The sequence below is a fragment of the Muntiacus reevesi genome, chromosome 17 (genome assembly GCF_963930625.1).
Source record: "Muntiacus reevesi chromosome 17, mMunRee1.1, whole genome shotgun sequence".
Lineage (NCBI taxonomy): Eukaryota > Metazoa > Chordata > Mammalia > Artiodactyla > Cervidae > Muntiacus > Muntiacus reevesi.
In genome coordinates this window covers 52,187,907-52,195,608 of record NC_089265.1, presented here as the reverse complement: position 1 = coordinate 52,195,608, position 7,702 = coordinate 52,187,907, and positions in this window count along the sequence as shown.

Sequence of the window (7,702 nt, the reverse complement as noted above, 5' to 3'; positions counted from 1 at the left end):
CTATGAGCCTTTGCGCTCCTTCATTCTCCAAGGCCAAATTTCCCTGTTACTCCAGATATCTCTTGACTTCCTACTTTTTCATTCCAGTTCCCTAGAATGAAAAGGACATCTTCTTTGGGTGTTAGTTCTAGAAGGTCCTGTAAGTCTTCATAGAACTGTTCAACTTCGGATTCTTCAGCATTACAGGTTGGGGCATAGACCTGGATTACCATGATACTGAATGGTTTGCCTTGGAAATGAACAGAGATCATTCTGAGATTGCACCCAAGTACTGCATTTCAGACTCTTTTGTTGACTGTGATGGTTACTCCATTTCTTCCAAGGGATTCTTGCCCACAGTAATAGAAATAATGGTCATCTGAGTTAAATTTGCCCATTCCAGTCCATTTTAGTTTACTGATTTCTAAAATGTCGATGTTCACTCTTGCCATCTGCTGTTTGTCCACTTCCAATTTACCTTGATTCATGGACCTAAGCTTCCAGTTCCTATGAAGTATTGCTCTTCACAGCATCGAACTTTACTTCCACCACCAGTCCCATCCACAACTGGGTATTGTTTTTGCTTTGGCTCTGTCTCTTCATTCTTTCTAGAGTTATTTCTCCACTCTTCTCCAGTAGCATATTGGGTACCAACAGACATGGAAAGTTCATCTTTCAGTGTCCTATCTTTTTATCTTTCAAACTGTTCATGGGGTTCTCACGGCAAGAATGTTGAAGTGGTTTGCCACTTAAATATCTTAATATCTGCATTCATTTACCAAAATTTTTGACAGTAAGCCTCAAATAATTATTAGCTATTACTGTTATTAAATAAAATGTTTCAATTAAAAAGTACATAAACCATTAAATATCCATAATCTTTGCAACACTTTCCTACTCTTAAATTAACTTGTAACTTTTAGCATAATGACAAATTTTGATTAACATAATTAGAAGTGAGTGAAGTATTTGTCATTTAATTTATACTTTCTTATAAGGTGGTACAAGAAATCAGTGTGTACTCATGGAAATATTATAAAAAATAAACCTGTAGATTCAATTTTCTATTCTGAATTAGATGCAAATGTGGACAGGTCTTATAACTTGATTATGCCTGGATTTCTTAATCTGCAAAACAGAGGTTATCAACATCTGCTGCTTCCTCACAGGATTATAGTAAAGGAACACACACACAGAGAGAATATGGTTCTGATTCAAATGTAAGGGAAAGGAAATAAGATTTACTGTTAATTCTATTAGATGTCTCATTCACATCATCTTATTTAATACATGAAGTGAAGTGAAAGTCACTCACTTGTGTCTGACTCTTTGCAACCCCGTGGACCGCAGCCCACCAGGCTCCTCTGTCCCTGGGATTCTCCAGGCAAGAATACTGGAGTGGGCAGCTATTCCCTTTTCCTGAAACCCTATTGCTGCTGCTACTGCTAAGTCACTTCAGTCGTGTCCGACTCTGCGCGACCCCATAGACGGCAGCCCACCAGGCTCCCCCGTCCCTGGGATTCTCCAGGCAAGAACACTGGAGTGGGTTGCCATTTCCTTCTCCCATGCATGAAAGTGAAAAGTGAAAGTGAAGTCGCTCAGTAGTGTCCGACTCTTCGCGACCCCATGAACTGCAGCCTACCAGGCGCCTCCATCCATGGGATTTTCCAGACAAGAGTACTGGAGTGGGGTGCCGTTGCCTCCTCTGGAAACCCTATTATGTAAATACTATTATCCCCAATTTGCAGACGAGAAAACAGAGGCTCAGAGGTTTTAGGCAATTTGCCCAAACTTACACACTTATTAATCAGTGCTGCAGGATTTCAATTACATCTATCCCGAATGACTAACACATTAATTGTACGCAGTGAAGTTCTTCATGGAGGAAAGGCGCTCAATATATGTTTGAGGCTTTTATTACTTACTAGGGAAACCACTGCCCTTATGTTGATCAATTCGTTACTTCTTAGTTTCTATCCTTAACTTACAAATCTTCTTGGAACTTAAACCCTTGAGTGGCAGTACATGAGTCTAAGATTTTAGTGAGGAAGGACTTTAGTTAATGTAATGTTTTCAGTTGTTTCCGTAACTGCAAGTTAAGGGAAATGGGAATAAGATTGTTGCTACCATGGGCAGGGGTTGAGTTATTTCTCTAACTATCCCTATTATAAACTGATTACTAACACTGCAACTTAGGAAATTGAGTAAGGGATTTTAACACTGGAATACCACCATTGTTTCATTTTAGAAGCTGGCTTGTGAGAACCAACAAAATACTCATGACCAAATAACCATTTCCTGGGTCTGAGAAGACACCCTCATCCATATACCTTCACTGCTTTTTCCAAACAACAGACATGACAATAAAAACTCTGAATGGAAGAACATAAAAGGGAGTTTCATCACTGACAAGTGATAGAAATACTAGCCATGAGCTGGGGAAATGACAGCCCGGGAATCCTTTCGGAAGCAAACCCAGGTAAGAAAAGCAATGGATATGAGCCAGAGAGCCTGCCGAGTCCCTGCTCTTCAGGCCTCTATGAGAGATCTTAGCTAAATCTTTTAACAGCATCAAGCCTGCATTTTTATTCTTTTTTTTATACAAGAGCTTGAAATTTATTATCAGGCAACAGAGGTAGTATTCATCCCTGTTTCCCTGGGAAGATGGTTAATACCTAAAGATGTTGATAGCGTCTATTTTTTAATGGGAAGGTTTGATAAGCACATTTGTATGTATGTGGAGGAAGAAAGACAATGAATGTTGAGACAGGCCAGCCCTTTTGGGAGCAGCATCACTTCTCATCCTGCCCAAGTAGACAACGTCATTGTACATCCTCATTAATGCTATAATTGGTATCTGGAATCTGTTCAAAAATGCTGATTTACTTTGTAACAGAGGATTATGGCTGAATTTGGAGTTTTAATGGTCTGCAGATGCTTGTGAAATTCAAATATAAAAACTGTCAGTTAAACATCTCATGAAAAGCTGTACCTTATACTAATCCAAAGGAACATGAACAAGTGCTTGAGGGGAGGAAGATCCACACCATGTTTCGGTAGCGAATCACTTATAGAAACATTAACATTTTTGGACAGGGTGGCTCACGGAGTTTCTAAAGTAACTTAGAAGCTATCAGGATTCAATTCTTAACAGACTTCAACACAGTAGGGGGAAAATTGTCAGTCACCAGCCTCCAGTATCTATGAATTATTAATGTTGGCTTTCTGGGTGTGTTTTTTTTTCAAGTTTTGCTTTTGTGTGCGTGTTCAGCTGAGTAATTCAATAGACTGATGGAGACATGAATAGATATGCTAACTAGCACTAGGGTTAACCTTTAAAGTTCGTTAAAGCTGTCAGCTTTCAATGAAATATTTTCACGTTCCTTTTTTTCCCTGTGAACTGGAATATAAACATTATTTGTACACTGGGATCAGAGGTGCTTGGAATAAAAGACAACTCCACCCTGGCATCATTTTTTTAAATCAAGACAACACTAATAAATTCATCAAGAAAGGCATCTTTTAAAAAATTTCTCATTTACAAACCACCAAAATATATTCATGACCTACCGTTATTACAGTGCTTTTTCAACCAAAAAAAAAAAAAGAGTGATGACATATCCCTATTGCTACAAAAGTACTCAGGAAAAAAGGGCTAAGGTGTGGAGAGGAAAAGGATAGACTTTTGGAGAGGGAAATGGAAATTAGGATGGAGTGCCACACCGGTGCTTGGGTTGCCAAAGGAACAAAACCCACATCTTACATTCATGGTAAAGACAGAATTTAAGGCTGCAACAACTTGTCAAAACAGGGATTCCTTAGAGAACCAACTTAGGGATACCACTGGCGGAATGGGGGGATGGGGTGAATTGGGGAGATAAGGGTTGACATATACACACTGCTATCCATAAAATAGGCAAGTAATGAGAACCTACCGTACGGCACGGGGACCTCTACTTGATGCTCTGGTGACCGACAAGGGAGGGAAATCTAAACAAGAGTGGACAGATGTAAACACATAACTGATTGACTTTGCTGGACAACAGAAATTACCACAACACTGGAAAGCAACTACAATAAAAATTTAAAAAACAAACAACAGAAAATTCTTTTCAGGGAAAAAAAACAAAACAAGGAAAAGAGGGAGCCTGTAATTAAACCAGCTGTAAACATCCAAGATTTTGTGTCAACGTGCGCCTGTTAAAGAAGCCTAAATGATAAAGCCCGTGATGAATCATCGTGCTCCAAAATCTCTCCCAATACTCTAGCTCTAAATGGCTCGACTTTTTCTGTCTGAGGTTTGGCCACCGTATGCAATCATCTGCCGTTTGGTATCATATGCCAGGACTCTCCTACTGCCCTGCCTAATAACTGCATTTCCAAGTTCTTATATCTCAATCCTGATCAAAACAAGAAGTCAGGAAATGTCAAATGAGATAAGAAAATATACCTCTTTTCAAAGACTCCAGTTTGCAAGGATTCCATTATTAAGGATGCAGAATAAGAAAGCTTTCCATTCTTGATATATAAAAATGAATGATATCATCAGTTTAATATCTTAACCTTCTAAGTGGAACCCTATTCTTTTTCACTGTTGTTTTCTTCCCACCACATTACTTTGAGGTCAGCAAGAAATACATGAGAATAGTTTTTATCATACTTTGTAAAACTGAAGGAAAAAATCTGAAGCAAAAAAAATGTAGATTTGGATAACTAACACTCTTAGAAACATTTGAACTCAACTCATAAATCAGATCAAAGACCACCAGCTCACAGCATAATCTACATTTAATTTTCAAAGTAATTTATGTCTACCAACAGATGCCCCAAATCAGGGGCACCCAAAATATAGCCCAGAGACTTTTTTTTTTTCTTTCTCAGAATCTATGCCTTTAGGACCAAAGAAACCAGTTTTGAGCACTAGGAGTTTACTGTTTACTTTTCCTTCTCTCCTTCAAGACCCTTTTCCCCTTATTTTCTGATATCTATCTTTTATTATCATTTATAATATAGCAGTACATATTGGAGACAGTTTTTAAATTATTAATGTGCTTTACTTGTTTTGCATTTCCAAGTACGTGTCCTAGAGCATCCATCTACTTGGGGAAATGTGTTGAGAGAAAAACAAAAATAAAGACTGATGTAATATTCAGCACCTGACATACAAAATAGGATTTAGCAGAAAGTCAATAAGCTTAGAGCCATGCATTTTTTAAAAAGAAAGGATTTTCCAAATGCTCTTATTTCCTTCTTTGGTTTATCAACCGATCCTGGAACACCCAGGCCTATTGAGTCCTTCTTAGTGTTGAGAAAATTCCATTTCTACCTTTGAATGCAATGGCAGGAAATTTCTTGCTCAATTGTAGAAAGAGATCAAAATGTACGTAAAGAAAAACAAAAACCTCCCCATTTCCGGCTTGGGGAATTATAGGGAGCAGAAGAGAAACAAAAATGAGGTTTGAGTGTTCAATCTTACGTCTCCTGACCTCTGTGCCCCTCTCAGATTTTTGCCTACAGAGAGTTATTTATGTCATATACGGGAAGAAACCTCGACAAGAAGGGAACCTTTGCTCCCAATTTTCTTCCTTTGGGATTCAAGAAAGAGATGATAATGCAGAGGACCCCCATAGCAACATACAGCCACTCAGCATAATGAGAAAAGCAGGCCACGTTGTTAGACAGAGTCATCTGGGCTAGCACTTCTGAGCCTCCTTCAAGATGTACGATGCGTGGGCATCTGAGGCGAGAGCCAGCCAGCCTGATGCGGGGCCTGCCATGCTGTGTAAGGCCCAGTAACAGCACCGTAGAAGGTGGAGCTGGATGGCTTGGTCAGAGGGCTAGATGGGAAGCAAAGCAGAGAACAAGGGTTCAAAATCTCTGAAAACTCAAGATCCAGGAGGGACTCTCCTGGCAGTCCAGGGGTTAAGACTCCATACTTGCATTGCACGGGGCACAGGTTCAATCCCTCGCAAGGGAACTAAGACCTCGCGGCATAGCCAAAAAAGAAAAAAGAAGGAAAGAGGCCCCTCCATCCGCTCACTACCATGGAGACCTTGTGAGATCTGTTAGTCATTCAGTTGCGTCCAGCTCTTTGCAATCCCATGGACTACAGCCCATCAGGCTCCTCTGCCCACTAAACACTCCAGGCAAGAATACTGAAGTGGGTAGCCATTCCGTTCTCCAGGGATCAAACCATACTCTCCTGCATTGCAGGCAGAATCTTTACCATCTGTGCCACCCGGGAAGCCCCTTGAGATACCTAAGCTTCTTCATACACCCAGGTACCATGCTAGAAAGGAAATAAAGGGATATGGGACCTAAGCAATTTTATCTAATGAGTGGAAAAGTACATAAAGGCACTGTTTAAAGTCTTTTGATCAGACCAACCTTTATTTTAAATCAGACATTTTGTCACATTTCCCTACTCACTGTAAAGAAGAATTTCAAAATTAGTTCCTTGGGTGATTCTTTTGCACATTGAGTTTAAGAACTATTACCCACTGTCTAGCCATGCTGCAAAAATTAAAACTAAATTAATCTGGATTAACTGATCATGAGGAGAGCAGATATTTTTGGTGCTTAAATTAGTTACAAATTTCTCCCTAGGGTCCTCCTAGCGAAAAATCTCAAGCAATGTTTTCAGTAGCAAACTTTCAGTAGGCAAACAAATGTACTTCTTGAGGCTCTTCTAGAATATTCTTTACTCTATGCTGATGACATCCCAGCCAAAAGCACAATCTAGGACCAAACCAACATTATAGAGCAGAGAACCCAGCTTATCAAAAGATGAAGCTTGTCCAGAGGTACACTTAAGAATATCTATGAAACTGATAAAATGAAGGCCTGTAAGGCCTTCATAATTTTTATTTCAGTTAAATTTTTCCTAAATGGTGGATGAGACCCACGTTGAAGAGGGTGCTCATTGTGGGGCTATCTTATGTCACTTGTTAAACACAGACATATAGCTAAGCAGACAACAGAGATTAGTTTGGTATCATTTTATAAGAAGTTGAGTCATTTAATAAGAACAATGTTCTATAGGTTTCCTAGGGTTGTTATAACAAAGTGCCACAGGAATTTATTTTATCATAATTCTGGAGGCTAGGAGTCCAAGATCAAGGTGTCAGCAAAGTTGGTTTCTTCGAGGCCTCTCTGCTTGGTCTGCAGATCACCGTCTTCTCCCTGTCCCTCTGCACATGTCTGCATTCTAATGCCTTTATAAGCTCATCAGTCAGACTGGATGATAGTCCACCCATAAGACCTTGTTTTACCTTAATTACATCCTTAAAGACCTTATCTCAAAATGCAGCCACATTCTGAGGTACTAGGGGATTCAGGACTTCAACATATGAATTTGTAGAAAGAGGAGGCAACTCAGGCCATAACAAGCACCTATACATGAGATCAAACTCCTGGCCAGAGGGACAGGTGCCAGGGTAAGCATGTTCCTCAAAGTCAGGCCAATAAGATGCTATTCCCTGGGAAAAGTAAGAGTCTCTTACCATTGAGATTATCAGCTGGGGGAATGTAGCCAGGAGTTGGCTCACTGTCCATCCCATATCTGGGGCAAGCTGGAGTCCATCCACTTGAACACCATGAAGAAAGAGTGTGATGCAAGTACAGAGACAGCTGGACAATATCAGAGCACAAAGGCACAAGCTGAGCGGTGAAATGAAGGATAAAGGTAGGATGTGTCCCAGTTTCAGGTTCTCCAGACTGGATC